At 36.9% G+C, this 16,625-nt stretch overlaps 1 long non-coding RNA gene across 1 annotated transcript in view; it reads right to left on the reverse strand.

Annotated features, from left to right (window-relative positions):
• Positions 1–609: 609 nt before the first annotated feature.
• The window catches only part of LOC141370138 (uncharacterized), a 157,335-nt gene continuing 141,319 nt past the window's right edge, over positions 610–16,625 (reverse strand). The window contains exon 4 of the long non-coding RNA XR_012373907.1: positions 610–708. This is a non-coding gene — a long non-coding RNA (uncharacterized lncRNA). The remainder of the gene's footprint in view (positions 709–16,625) is intronic.

Genomic DNA, 16,625 nt, shown 5'->3' on the forward strand with positions numbered 1-16,625 from the left:
AAAAATAAATAAAATCTTTAAAAAAAATAAAAAAAAATAAAAGACGATACTGGCCTCGCCTTTCACTGAGTTACCTTTGTCTCTCTCCCCAGTTCTTCTGGGATATCATCAAACATCCCCACAGTTTCCTTCTTTGCCCCTTTTTTCCCCATAACTGAAGTACACCACCTCAGAGCTTCCAGAAGCCTGCGCCTGACCTCCGTCAGCACAGATGATGGGCAAACATTTCTCAGTGAGTGGGTGTTTGATTTATGGTAAAGATGATGTAACGGATTCATGTCTGACGATTTTCAAAAATATATCTCCATATTCGTAGTCTGATGAGCAGCAGTGGAAGCAGCAACAACAAACATCCTAGGTACTCCCCCACCCCTACCTCACTCCTGCCACATGTTTCTACAGTTGGAATTATGATCCCCTTGGTAAGTTAGCCTCTCGAATAGATTATGGATTTCTTTTCTTTCTTTTCCTTTCTTTTCTTCTTCCCCCCCACCCCCCTTTTTCCTTTTTTCCAGTGGGGCTAAAGCCAGCAGGGACTCTTCATTAAAATTCACCATAAGGCCCATTTGTTTGCCATTTCCCTTCCCCCATCTTCCATATCCCTCCTACCCTGCTGTGAACTCTTCCCAGAGCAGAGGAATGACCCGTGGAAATCTCGCTGCCATGTCGAGGTGCACAATCCGGGGAAACATTCCAAGCTGCTCCTGTCTGTCAAATAAAGATGACAAGTATTTATTGTCTGTGGACACCCCTCCAGGTAGTTTTATATTCATGATTTTATTTTATTCTGCATTTTAGGAAACAAGACGTATTTCCCCACAAACAGGTGCAAATACTGCCGACATTTAGAACACTCCCCAAAGACAAGGGCTGAGGGGCTATAGATGTGCACGATGTTCGTTCTTATGGGAGACAGGACCAGAGGCTGTTTTTCGAGGTGGTTGTTACTGTTGTTGGTTATCATGCCTTCCTTCCTCTTCATTCCAATGAGACATAAGTATGCCAGAGTCATACTTCATATTCATCTATAGGAACATCTGGCCCATGTCTAACATTTAATTTCCACACCATTAGAGTCAAACAATACATGTACATCAGTAGATAATGTAATGCATTATCACGCAAGGCAGAGAGTAGCAATTTATTAGCCTAATTTAAAATAGCCTTCAGCAAAAAATAGTGCATCTTAATTCAGAGTTCTGAACAGAATGACATGTTTTCCAGTAAAATTCAAAAGTACATACTCAGACATGCCTTGGAAAAACTTTTCTGCATATATTACCTTCTGCATTATTCAAGTATGAACTATCCATTGTGTTTTTTTATGTTTAAACCAGTTTCATCCATAATAACACAAAAGAGATAACAGCTTTAGGAGAAGAGGAGAAAAGGAATTCCCTGCAACATAGCTAGACCCCACATCTTTGTCTCAGAAATCACAACTTGAATGTGTAGGTTACTCAGAATTTCTTTGCATATGCTTAAAATCGCAGAAAATGGCTTGCTTTGAATGTAGCATGAATTTTGCTTTTATTTCTTCCCTTTGAGACATTTTCATTACTATATTAGGTTTATAAACAATATGTAGAGCCTTACTTTGTCCTTGTGGAAGAATATTAGAACTTTTATAAGGACTTACATGATACAATCTTAGAAAGTAGCTTAAACCATGCAGCCTGCATGAATCATTGTTATTATTAAAAGCAGATATATTCAAATATCTTCTCAGTTCTTGTTAATTAAAAATCAATGTCTAGTTTCCTGATGCAAACATCTGATACAAAAAGATGTGCAGGACTTATCAACACTGATAGAAAACATTTTCATTCCCCTAAATAGTACTAATGGAAATAATAGTATATACTTCTAGCATGATATGGTAATACACATTCTGAATTTTGTGATGCTAACCAGAGCATACTCATAAGGCACATTGCATATGACAATTCAGTGAGATGGGCAACATTTGTCATCTTGGAGTCCTCAGGTAACACCTGATTTGCTGTTGAACCTTCTTTCACCAATGATGTGGAAGGTCCACTGCCAATCCCTATGATGAATGCATATCCCAAATTCTCATGACCTCTTAGATTAATGAGTGAAGTAAGAAAGGCACATATGTAGCCAGAGTGCATAATATAAAGGGCTAAATGCCATAAGAAAATTAGAAAAAGTGCTTTGGGAAATCAAGGAGGGAGGGATTATTTTTGGTTCTGGGCAATATAAAGGTTTTTTTTTTTTTTTTAAAGTTAGTTTGTGCTGGAATTTAGAGGACACGTCGGCATGTAGGGTGGATAAGTTCAGTGGCACAGCCCAGAAGACAAGATCCTGCCCCTTTGAGAGGGTTACTGAGAAAGTCAGTCAGTTGTTGATCAGAATTAATATGTCCTGCCCTGCCCCCAAGTCCCCATAGCCTACTGCCAAGTTCTCTCCTGAAAAATCCCAATCCTTAGCTCTGATTCACCAGTTTGGTTTAAAATATTTACTCCTGCTTAGCTGTTGAGATCTTCTATTTGAAACCTATAATATGGCTAAGATTTTGTTCCCTCTATTCTACTCTTGCTTTGTGAGATACAACTGATTTGATTCGGTACTGCTACCACCTGTCTTGTGCCTAGCACAGGAGGAAATTCGAGAACCATCCAGGACACTGATGTTCTGCCCTGATCACTGATTGCCCAAACTAACTCCAAGGAACAAGGACATCTTGCTCTATGAACTTTCAAAACCTGTTGTTACCCCTGATAGTCTTCAAATCAGTTTATAGTTTCATTAGTTCACTTTACCTGATGCTTGAATTTGTTACAAACCTAGGAAATTTGTCAACAACCTCAAGTATGTAATCACATTTGCCTTACTCTACACCCAACCCCTGACACAGGGGGACATATGCAAATTAGCTTCCCCTGTCTTCCAAAGGTTTCCAAAGCTGGGTATGTACAGTAACCTTGGGTTTCATCTTTCTGTTATTTATTATAATAAATGTTTTGTAGTACAATAAATTAAAAATAAGGGTAAAAAAAGGAGCACTCGGGTGGCTCAGTTGTTAAGCATCTGACTCTTGATTTCAGCTCAGGTCATGAGATAGAGCCCCACGTTGGGGTCTGCGTCCAGCAGGGAGTCTGCTTGGCATTCTCTCTCTCTCCCTCTATCCCTCCCCCAACTCATGCACACATACACACACACACACACTCTAAAATAAATAATAAATCTTTAAAAAAAAAAGCTAAAAAATTTTGAGTAAAAATCTACCTCCCCAAACACCATTCTCCAGCCCTAGCCTCATTTCCCAGAGATAATTACACTTAAATGCTTCTACTTTTAGTTCTCCTGTTGATTAGCACTATAAGTACTAGGCTTTTGACTCAATTCTAGAAAGAAGAGAAATTTAGTTCAATTATTAGAACCTTCTCTCTCTACTTCAATTTATATCATGTTATTATCTTCTGTTCCTCATATGATTGCCTTCATAATTTTAAATGATATCAGTTCTTCAATTTCAAAATTATCTTTACCATGTAAGGTTCTTTCTACAGCTTGATAAATATTTATTGAGTGCCCTACATTGACCAACTGCTATGCTAGATTCTGGTAATAAAATGATGAGTAAAAATGAACATAAACTCTGTCATCATGGAAATTGCCACCTAATGAAAAAGGCAAAGCTCAATCAATAATAACACAAACAAATAAATTGCAATGACAAGTGCTGCCCAGACGTTCATAGAGTTATGAGAATTTATATTAAGGAGATCAGGAACGGTTTCTCAGAAGTGGTTACCTCTGGTAAGAGATCTGAGGGATTAATAGGATTTAACTATGCGGAAACTGGTATCAAGAGCATTCCAGAAAAAGGAACAGCTCTTGCAAAGGCCCTGGGACAGAGAAGTCATGGCAAGAATGATATGAAAGAAGCCAATGGGACTTAAGTGGAAAAAGTGGAGAAGAGCAAAGAGATAAAATAGAAAAGTAGAGGCCAGCCATGCAGAGCTTTGCAGGCTTTATTAAGGGGCTTTGCTTTTCTCCTAAGAACCAGGGGAAGGTACTTTGGAGCAGAGGCAGATCATGATCAGAATGGAATTTTTGAAAAGTTTACCTTATTGTTGGGGAATATGAGTAAATGAGCTGGAGTACCATTTTTTCCCCATTGAATTCTGTCAGTCTTAACCTTGTTTTTAAATTATGAAGACTTTGTTATTTTCATTTATTTTATTACTACAGATGAGCCTTCAATGTTTTCCTTGTAGCTTGAACATAAATGATTAAAAGCAATAAACATATCTACTATCCTATGACCCAGTGATTCACTCCTAGATATTTGGCTATATGGAAATTAGTGCACACAACCAAAATATGTGGAAGGATATTCAAAGCAGCTTCTTTTCATGATAGCCAAATCCCCAAAACAACTCAAACATCCAAAGGAGCAATGGCTCAGTTGTGGCGTATAAATGAAGTGATCTATTAAATATTATTGAGCTATGAAAAGAGAATGAACTACTGGCAGACAAAATAAGAATGACTGTCGCGGCAAAAAAAAAAGGGGGGGGGGGCATAAAATAATGCACATTGTGGGATTGCATTTAGATGAAGTTCTAGACCTGAGAAAACTAATGAATGGGGATAGAAGTGGGGGGGGTTGGTGCCCTTTTGGGGGGGGGCAGGTAAAGGCACTTTCTGGGAGACTGGAAAGGTTCTATATTTTGATCTTGGTAGTCGTTACCTGGGTGTATACATATACAAAATTCCTCAAACTTTATAAAGATTAGTGAATTTGATGCACAGTAATCTGTCTATATTTTACCTCAATAAAAATGTAAAAAGAAAAGATAAGCAACATCAATAATACAATGATGCTCCAGGTCCAAGGGACACATTTGGCATATCTTCATATGTACCCCTCTAAGGAGACTATTCGAAGAGTAAAGGTCAGATTGATTCTTTTTATCGTATATTCTATGATTTTCTCAAAACCATGCCATATGGACAGTGTAATTTCAATGTCCTTGCATGTCAGAAAATGTCTTTATTTCACTCTCTCATTTTATTCATCGTTTAGCTCCAAATCATTTTTCCTCCAAACATTGGAGGAATTGTTCCATTGTTTTCTGGAATACCATGTTGTTATTGTAAAGTCTAAAGTTAATTCTGATTTTTAGAACTTTGAAATTTTCCTTTGAAAACATTAAGGAACTTTCCTTTATACTTTGAGTCCTGAAGTTTCATCCTAATGTAGATCTTGTATTAGGTTTCTATTGCTGTTTAACAGAGTACCACAAATTTAGCAGTTTAAAGCAATACCTGTTAATTATATCATAGTTTCTATATGTCAGAAGTCCAAGAGAGATAACTAAGTCCTCTGGTCAGGGTCTCACAAGACTAAAATCAAGGTGTTTATTGGGCTGCATTCTTATCTGGAAACTTGACTTAAGGAAGGATTTACATTTGCAGTCCCTCAGGTTGTTGGTAGAATTTATTTCCTTGAAGCTATTGAATTCATGGCAGTTTGTTCCTTCAATGGCAGCAACAGAAAGAGTTCCTTAGAGTCTCTAAGCTCAAGGAAGTCCTAAAACCACTTTTTAAAAAAAATATTTTATTTATTTATTTTAGAGAGAGAGAGAGAGAGAGAGAGAGCATGTGAGCAGGGACAGAGGGAGAGAGAGAGAACCTCAAACAGAATATGCACTGAGCATGGAGCCCAACATGGGGTTTGATCCCATGACCCTGAGATCATGATCTGAGCTGAAGTCAAGAGTTGGATGCTTAACTGATTGAGCCACCCAGCACCCCCTAAAACAAGGGCTCACTTAATTAGGTAAGGCATACCTAGGCAATTATCCTAGGTATGGATAACTCAACTCAAAGGCAAACTGATTAGGGACCTTAATTACATCTGCAAAATCTCTGCCTTTACTATATAGTGTAAATTAGCAGAGGAGTAATATCCATCACAGTCTTAGGTTGCTTCCGTACTCAGTGGGAGGTCATATAGAACACGGGAACATTGGGGGCCATTTTAAAATATTGCCAACCACACATTTTTAAAATTCTTTTTTATTCTTTTTAATGTTCATTTCCATATCTACAATATCCTGAATAAACTAAGGTCAGTAATTATTTGTTGAATAAATGAACAAATTAATACACAGTTACTTTGTAGCCCATTTCAAATCTGAAGATGTGACTATTGCTTCCACTCAGAGAAATTTTCCTATTACATCTTCAACAATTTGTCTTTGTTTCTGAGCATTTTATTTAACATATTTTAATTTTTTTAAGATTTTATTTATTTTTTTTAGAGAAAGCAAGAGTGAGCGAGCAGAGGGGCAGAGGGAGAGGGAAAAGGGCAAGCTGACTCAGGGTTCGATCTCAGGACCCTGAGATCATAACCTGAGCTGAAATCAAGAGTCAGATGCTCAATTGACTGAGCCACCCAGGATATGGGTGTTAAAATATGTTAAGGGTAACATATTTTTAATAGATATTACTCATGTCTTAATATTTTCTCACATGTTTTTCATCTTTTTGTTGTTTTGTTCTATGTTCTTCGACAGAAGTGTACAGAGGGATAAATGTCTGTTAATCTTTCAGATCACAAACTTAACATTAACTTGCATCCAAGTTATTATTCAGTTATCTTATTCATTGTTTTATTTTGGCAACCATATTTATCATTTCCAAGAACTGTTTCTAGTTTTTTGGTCCTGTTTAATTCTGAATAAGATAGCTACTCAAATCTCTCTGAGAATATTGAACTCATAATTTTTAAGTTCTCTTTCCCTTCTCTGTCAGAAAGAAGGTGTTTCCACTTCTACTGCAGCTTTTGACGTATCTTCTGGCCCTGTCCTGGTAGTTTATCCATTAGTATGATCCCTTTTCCTTTCCATATTTCAAGAGGATGCTAGGTCAGAAAATGCCTTATTGATTGGGATAGGACTTGAAGAATAAGCAAGATTTCTTACATCATTATCTTATTCCTTTAATCAGTATTTTAATAGTTTGCAAAAACTAATAGGTACTGAAGATTAAAAAAAAGTCTTCATTCCAGGATCTTAGGATTTAGTAGGATTTAAGTGATACTGGTGGAGTGCAAGCATATTTAAAGTCAGGAAGAAATAAGTGAGCATGCCATGAATGATACAGAATCAAAGATATGAACTGATTACTTCAGAACAGCCTGGCATGTTGAGTGATAAATTAGGGGCCATGCCAGTGAAGGACTTCTAGGACCTCATTCCCAAGCTATGTTTGGGGGGAAGTTGCTAAACCTGGGTTGCTGGTAGCTCAAGAAGATAATGTTTAACAGCAGTTGAGCTAATGCTTAAATAGATGGGATGGGACTTTTGGCTGTTTCCAGGTATTGCCTTGGGTATTTCTGTAAGTTTTTGTATTATCGCCCGACATGCATTAGTTTTCTATAGCTGTGCAATAAATTGCTACAAACCCAGCATCTTAAAACAACAAAAATTTCTTATATCACAGTTTCTATAGGTCAGGAGTCCAGGCAGAGAATGGCTGGTTTCTCTGCTTAGGATTTCATAAGTCTGAAATGAAGGTATCAGTCAGACCCTGAGCTCTCATTTGGGGGCTCTGAGGAAAAATTCACTTCCAAGCTCATTTTTGTTATTGGCAGTTTCTTGCAGTTGTGGGACTGGGGTCCCTCTTATTTTTTCTGGCTGCCAGCCAGGGGCCACTCTCAGCTTCCAGAGTCTACCCACATCCCTTGCCATGTGGCCCCCTCCATATTCAAGCTAGCAGTGGCAAGTCAAAGCCTCTCATGCTTCAGATCTTTGACCTTGTTTATCTTCATCCTCTAGCTACAGATTTAAAGAGCTCTTGTGATTAGATCAGACTTACTCAAATAATCTCCTTTGTGGTTAACTCAAAGTCAATACATTCGTAACCAAAATTACATTTGCAAAACCCCTTTTGTCATGTAACTTAATGGGAGAGATGTCCTATCACATCCAAGGGATCCTCTCATAGTGAAGGGATGGATTCTTGGGGATCATCTTAGAATTTTGCCTACTGCAGAGTCTCAGAAATGATATCCCCCATGGCACCACTACAAATAAGGAGGAAAAATATCAAATATCTACTTTTCCTTTCTCTCCCCCTTCCTTCATTCATACGTATCCTCATCAGTTTTACCCATGCACTACCAAGCTCCTCTGAAAAGAGATAAGCAAGAAACAATTGTGGGCAGAGCACTTTGCCTTTAGGCTTTGTATTGAGGTCTAATTTTATAGGCTAAATGAATGTAATATAGACACCTGGGGAAATAAATTCTTTTTTTTTCTATTATTAACTTGAGGGTCAATCTGAAACCCTGACTTTCTCACTAAGAAAAGGGAAATGAGTCAAGTTTACATTTACAAAGTGTCTACTCTAGGCCAGGCACGATGCTTTCCATGTTTATATATAAGTTCACTTACATCATTCTCACAGATCTCTGAATATCTTTATCTCCATCTTATAGACGAGAAACCAAGGAGGTAAAGTAAGGTGTTCAGGGCCACACAGCGAAGTGAAGAAACTAGTACTTTAACCTAGGCTGAGGATTTTTACAGATGTTAGTACAAGCCCTGAGATGCTAGCAAATAAGAAAAGACAACTATGTCGATTAGCAGATGTGAGAGGCAGGTGTGAAGATGCTTGGCTTGCTTTGCCTGGCATCACAAGCAAAACTGTGTTTACCTGCAGGGCAAGTATCTAGATATCTAAATTTAGTTCCAGGGTTCGACCTACTAAACCATCTATCATCCTGGGCAAACTCCCATTCTCAATCAACCACGGGTCATAGGTCTGTGTCACAGTCGGGGACTCGAATATAAGGGTCTGCAGTGATGACTGGAGTGGTACTGGGTCAACATCATTGCTCGTTTTCCGGTCAAGGGGACTCCCGTGACAGTGTGAGAAAATATCTAAGACCCTAAACCCTTACAGAGGAGGCACTATGGTCGTGGCAACCATCTTAGTCCAGTCAGGCTGCTGTAACAAAATATCACAGACTGGGTAGCTTGTAAACGACAGAAATTTAATTCTCACAGTTCTGGAGGCTAGAATTTCAAGATCAGAGCACCAGCACAGTTGAGTGAGGGTCCCTTCCTGGGTTTCAGACTTGTCATTGTATTTTCACAGAGTAGAGGGGGCTCAGGACCTCTATGAGCTCACCTTCATAAGAGTGCTAATTCCATTCCCAAGGGCTCCACCCTCATGATTTAAGCACCTCCCAAAGCCTTCTAAAGCCCGCCTCCTAATACCATCACATTGGCATTAGGATTTCACATCTGAATTTTGGGGATCACAAACCTTCAAATCACAGCAGCAGTGTTCTAGGTATATTTTTATTTATTCATTTTATTGGAAAAAATATGATAGTTTATACAGATACAAAAATATGGCAAGATAAGGTAAACCATAAAAGTAATTGAATAAGAATAATTGAATTCTTATCACTCATTAGGTGCCATGTACTTTCCTCTAAACAGTCTTATTGGTTAGGTACCAATATTGACCTCATCTTATCAATGAGAACAAAGAAAACTAAGGAGGCAAAAAAACTCACCTAAAGTTAACAGGCTAATGAGTAATGGATGCAAGACTCAAACCAGGTCTGTATGCCAAAATTCATGCTAAATAAGAAAGGAAAATAAGAGCAAAAGAATATTTGGAATAAGAGTCAAATATTATGAATTACTATGTACTTACTATGGGAAGGAACACAAATTGGTCTTCAAACTTTGTATCAGATGGTGAAAAGAAGAAAATCTGTCAATCATAACTCTTAATATCTATTCCTAGGATAAAATCACTCAATTATTTTTGACAGCGTGACCAGTGAGAACATTCTTAGCCTCTTTGCGCAGAGGACCCTGCACAACTGTATGTATATAAGAGCTAATATTCTGAAGATTTTACTCGGTCACGTACTTTACATGCATTTTATCCTTATTTCTTATAATAAGCCTGTGGTTTGAGTAGTGTTGCGACCCATATTTGACACATAAGATGCTAGTCAACACACCTAAGACTACAGAGCTAGTAAGTATAACGTCAAGACTCAAATTCAGGTAGCCAGATGAAACTTTTAATCATTGTGTTATGGTGCCCCCAATGATGAATTTATTAGTAGCCTTAAGTAGTTTCATGTGCTATTTTTTTGTAGCATCACTAAATATAACCATCACTACAAGGCAGTTAAAAAAGGGGGGAGCTATTGAGAGACCATATAACAGTGTAGGCAGGGAAGTATACAGCTGAGTCCAGGGATAGATTTTGGAGTGTTTAGCACATGAGTTCTCAGTGTGGGCAATATCATCCACAAGGGGGTAATGATTGGTTCCTGGGAGGCAAAAAAAAAATCCTAGATATTACAATAGTTGTGGCCTTCCAAGGGCTGCAGCACACAAACATATATAGAGTATATCTCTGGTCTTAAATTTCCCTTGAAGCTTGGCAGGGAAGCAATTAAAGGGGTGGGGGGAGGGAATGCCAAAAAAGGTTAGTGTTGGGGGGCAGTTAAAAAAATGAAAAGTTGAGAAATAATGGTTTAGAGAAATAAATGGACTTCATGTTCTTTGGATTATCTTCATAGATATTATTTATCCCATTTGTGGATTTGATAGCTATAGAACATCAGTACATTCCAGATTGTCTACCTAGTTAGTTTGTTGCCAGTTGAATACAAATACTTCTTCCCAAACAGATAATGTGTGGAGAGATTCAGTTGGCATTTCATTGAAAACTGAGTTGCCTAACAAAGCTAATAAGGACCCCAGTGCCACTTCTGCTAGAAGGTGACAGTCTAGAAACCATGCTTTGATTCTGGTTGTGACAGATTAAAATTATTTTATACCTTATAAATACATAGGTGGTCAAAGGTCTAAAATTCTATTCTAAATAGTATGGCAAAATAATGTTAGTCTAAAAGTTTCCTGCCTCAGAAGAAAAAAATAAATCCTCACCTTGTTAAAGAAATAATACATACTTTTGAGCAATGCTCTCCTTGCCCCTTTTGTATGTGCTTTAAAATGTTTTACTTGCTTTTAGAACATCTACCAAGGTAATGGCTTCAGATTTAGAATAATTAAACTATAGCTCTCTTTTCTAGCAAAAATCAGGTTACAGTTTTGATGGTATATTAATGCCACCACCAAAAGGATGTGAGGGTGAATTTAGCAACTTCCTCCTATCTGGTTTGGGATTTTATCCTACTTACAAGCTAATAAATAAGCCTTCTACTGTTTCATGGTTGCTGCCAAAAGACTCGAGACTCCTGGGTCAGACACAAAGGACTTTATTACTTACAGCAAAGCAAGGAGCATAAATACCAACATTTTCGTATCCTTTCTCCCTTGTCCACCATGTCCCACAAGGGTGATGCAGAGAGCCCAGATTGATGCTACACCCGCAATGACTTTACCTTACAGCCAAGGAACACTGATATTGGGAACCTGCTGTTTTATAGCAGACAGTAAGCCAGCCTACTCTTTGTCTCAGAAGGAGACATTGCATTTCTCAAGGTTGCTCACTGCAAACACAACACTGAAAAATGGCAGGTAAAAAGCGATTAAGGCCTTGAATTCTTTGCATACTCAGCAACACACTAGAAGCAAAAGACACCTAGGGAGTAGTGTCCCCAATATTTCTCACCTGAAGATCTCCATGCCCTCAATTCAATGGGATGTGCTTCTTCCAAAGATACTGTAGGTACATTTCATTATACTTAATTCTTTGTTCCTGTTCCTTTATTTCCTCTGGGATTTCTCTGAGTAGGCAGAGGAACACTCTGAAAAGAGTAAGCTGTTATAATTACCCACTTTGCTATGGTATTTATTCATTGCCTAAATATAAACTAAATTATTCATCTTGTAAAAGATGCTAGCAAAGTTGAGAAAGCAATCATCAACTATATTTGAGTTGCATCAAAATTTAGGAGTACTGAGAGATTAGATAGAAACATGTTTTCAAATTAACTTTTTAATATTGTAAAGAGAATCTCTAATTGCATGAGAAGTTAGGTGAGGTAAATTCTAAGCTCTAGACTTTGTGTTTCTTTGGTATTACAAAGGGTCAATACCCAATATAGACTTACAGGCAGATATCTCTTAATTGTTCTTACCCACTCCGTTTTTTGAAAAATTGTAATGCTACTCAGTAGGAAGTATTTGCCAACACTTAGATTATTATTATCAAAATGATCTTTTTATCATATCTTAATACCCTCTTCCACAAGTAGAATAAGTTCTAACAGCCCTATTTTCCTATAGAACACCAGCAATTCCCATATATTCAATTTTCTTTTAAAAGAGATTTACTAACAGTTTAAACATAAATAACTAGCAAAATAAGCAGAAAGAATTACTGTCTCTAAGAAGGAAAGGGGGTGGGAAGGGAGTTACAATAGATTTTATTTGACCCTATGCAACATCTCTGCACTAAGGCATAGATATTTTATGAGGTGTGTGTTTGAGCCAGAAAGGAAAATAGGACTCTTGGATCCTAGGAGAATTTCTGTTTAATCTAAAATATGTGAGCCTGTTGCCGAAGACTTATTTTAACACAACACTCTCTGTGGCTCTTGTGTTTCTAGAATGATTTCTTTGCACCCTGCCAGGTGTAGATAAGTTCTGGTGAAATCAGATCAAATCCTTGGGCCTTATTCAGTCTGTTTTACATACACAGTCTTATGTAGAAGTTTGCTTTGTTCCTGCAATTGAAATGTTGTATTCTTCTCTTGATTTTATAACTACATTGAGCTCCTGTTTAGAAATTCTCTGTGGTCAACAACCCAAGGATTTTAGTACCAAGGCACATCAGACTCATAAAACAGGTAGAGCCAAACACCTGAATCCCTTAGACTGAAAAAAATAAAGACAAAGAGAAGGTGGTTAAGTTAAAGCTGCCTTGAGGCACCAGAAAGTTATGGGTTGGTGGGTTTTATAAGACTACTTACTATGCTATTCAATTAAAAAAGAGAGAGCAGTTACCATAGCAACACCACATCTAATGGGACTTATGCTACCTCTGAGATACAAAACACCTTCTTCCAGGGACACACTGACCAATACAGCCTGTTATGGGAAGTTTTATGTCTAATGTTAGGTTGCAGGAGAAAAAATACATTTCAATAATTTGAGGAACCTACACACACACATACATCTACACACACATAACTACACACATCCACACATACACGTGCATAATCTTAATCTGCAAAATTCATTTATCATAATACAGATATAACTCATTTCCTTTTTTCTTTAATATTTTAAAAAACTCTATCGTTTTGCTGAACTTCAGGGAAAACGAGATCCATTTAAGAATAACAAGTATGGAGTTTGGCTGACATACAGATTTGGAGTTATTTTCAATTCTTCCCTGACAGCCAGTAAATTTATATAATTTTTTATTGAAACACTTTGACTCTGTGACTGTTAATATAGAAATTCAGTTGTTACTGTGTTTGAGTAAATTATATCATAATTCTTGGCCAGAAAAACAAGTAAGTTCCTATTCATTTAAAACAAAACAAAACAAAAAGTGCTTGTATAAAATAAAACAACAAAATAGTTGTGCTAAATGGTAGAGAAGATAGCCCTCTATTAATCTCATAAACTAGCTAAATAAATATCAAAGAAAAATATGAATACAAGGGACACCTGGGTGGCTCAGTTGGTTAGGCGTCTGCCTTTGGCTCAGGTCATGATCCCAGGATCCTGGGATCAAGTCCCTCATCGGGGTCCTTGCTCAGTGCAGAGCCTGCTTCTCCCTTTACCTGCTGCTCCCTTGCTTGAGCTCTCTCTTTCTCGCTCTGTCTCTCTGACAAATGAATGAATAAAATCTTTAACAAAAATACAAATATAAAACAAACACAAACATTATTTTGGTGTACAAGAGAGTACCCTCCCCATATCTTCTCTAAGATGAATTTCAAGAAACTAAGTGAGACTCAACCCTAAAATTGCTTTCAAAAACCACCAATAAATGTGCCAATAAATATATTCTTTTTAAATGATTTTAGATCATTTTTAGCCAAGAAATCCATGTAATGACTCTCTTTCTGGTTGTCCAGACACTTGGAGTATATTGCACTCACATCCACTGTATGTATTATAGACTATATACTTTTCCTGTTCCATATAAAGGACTACATTTATGTATTTACCATTTACATCTTCCCTACTTCTGAAAACAAGGCTTACTGTGGTTGCTTCATGGAACCGAGGATATTTTTTAATGAAATTTGGGTTCTGATTTAATGAATGCTCAGAACTCTATATAGGCTGTCATCAATGTAAAAATTAATTTTGAATTCAAAGTTTGTTAGAAAGTAAATTTTTGTTACTTGGACTACAGACCACATTTTCATACAGAAACAAGGTAATAAATACAGTTTAGCCTCCCTGGAAGAGTCATAAAGCCCATTTGATCTAGGATATAACAGAACTGCTTTAGACTTGCAATAAAATATAATTGGCTATACTATATATGAAATCAAAACATAAAGCCAAAGAATAAATCATTTTTATTACAAATGCTAATACTTGAGAGATTACATTTTATTTCAAGAAAATAATAGATTAATTAGAAGTTTTCAGAACTTTGTGGGAAATCCTAGAGCCCTTTCAAAATTTATTTTTTCAATAATTATTCAGGAAGCACCTAGGCCAGGTATTGCTCCAAGGGCTACTGGAATAAACAAGGTAAGGTTCCTAAAACTTCATTAATGTGGTAGAAATAAACAATACACAAGTGAACAATAATGAAAACAAAAAACAACAATTTTGCATTGTCACATGCATTGCAAAGTCAATAAGCTATATGGCATGACAGAGAACAACTGGGGGTCACTTAAGACAGAGATACAACATGGAGAACAGAGAGATGATTATTGACTTGATGCTTAAAAGAAGAAATGTAAGAGATAAGCTATGAGAATTGTAAAGAGAAGGAATAATAATGTAAAGAACCTTGAGTGAAAGGGGGCCAGCTTGGCTGGTGTTGGGTAAGGAGCGGAATAATAAGCAGACCAAGTAGGGTTCTGGAGGCCATGGTAAGCAGTTTATGCTAACAGCCATGAGAAGCTACTGAAGCTATGGTACAAAGCCTTTCAGCAGGTCAGTAATGCTATCAGAATGCCAAACCACCTCTTACTACAGAACGGCCCCTGACACATGAAAAAAATGTAATATTTGGATTACTTTTTATTTATTCATCTTTCTCAAGCTATATTTGCTATTCTCAGCTCCTATGCACAATCTTTACATTTTAAAAATGATAATGTTGGAACCACGTGGAGAATGAACTGAGTCATTGCTTTTTCTTCAATCCAGGAATGATGTTATCATACAGGTGTGCAGTGGGAGCGGAGAGAAGTGAAAGGAATTGACATATGTTTCTCAGGAAGAAGGTAGGGTAGAAACTAAAGGTGACTCCCAAATTCATTTCTTTAGCAACCCAAGTGGATGCTAGTGTCATTGATAGAAAGTGAGAATTCAGAAAGAGGGCTAATTTAAGGAGATGGTGTGGGGAGGACAAGCATTCTGTTTGGGGACTATTAATTATGAGATGACTATTAAACTTTCTAAAGCAAGGGTTAGGGAGTTATTTGGATAAATTAGTCTGTAGCTCAATAGAGAATTTACATAATTTGCTACAGCCAGGATTGAGATCTTGTCAAGTGTGTATGACTAATAGATAGCAATATAATAATTCTCCAAACTAGAATAATTTTTTTGAGAGTAACAATGGTCACCCCACTGATGGAAAGAGAGCAAAATTACTGAACATATTTGAAACGAAATGCTTCTAGCAATGAATAGAAAAACCAAAAAAGGACATGAACCAAAGGATCATGATAGAAAGTTTAAAAGTGGTAGAAATACTACTTTTGGATGGTAGATTTGATGTCTGGAGCAGTTCAAAAAATATTGCTTGGGGACAGAATGTATGTGGAAAAGAATAAATAATTGTAGGGTAAGACTGATGGCTTTCTTTCCAAATTTATTCAACATTTATGGCTATCCTTTTCTTTAATACACACACACACACACACACAAACACATATATAAAATTAGCACCAATCCTATGTTTATCTCTATGATTAGATCATTTTATTACTAACAGAATGAAGAACATAATGAAAATGAGGCAAAATGGTAGAAAGATATAATGAAGAGAAAATAAAAATAAATAAAATACAAATATTTTTAAAAAGATTTTCTGGATAAAAAGAAGTTTGTGTCGGGGGAAAAAAACCTTCCTAGAGAACAACGGAGAGAAATGAGATTAAAGTAATATATATTTAATGAAACAGATATTTGAAGACAATAGAGACCAACTAAAACCAACAAATTTCATGAGCTAAGAGCTCAGAGAAAAGGAAAAATTGCTGAATTGAGCTGAATTGGAAGTTCTAGGCTCAACAACATATTTTCCACTTGGTTCATTTGTGTGGAGAAGCCTAGAGCCTAAGGAGAAAGCTAGTGCTTTTGGCAGACTTACCAGCCCCGAGAGAAAAATTAGACACGCTATGTTCAGGAAATGAAATCCTAAGGAAAGGAAAACAATAGTGAAATTAGCCCTATGTTCTATATCCAACTTTCTTGTGAGAAATTTGC

The sequence above is a fragment of the Callorhinus ursinus genome, unplaced genomic scaffold, assembly GCF_003265705.2.
Source record: "Callorhinus ursinus isolate GAN/ISIS: 27379988/994484 unplaced genomic scaffold, GSC_fseal_2.0 scaffold26, whole genome shotgun sequence".
NCBI lineage: Eukaryota > Metazoa > Chordata > Mammalia > Carnivora > Otariidae > Callorhinus > Callorhinus ursinus.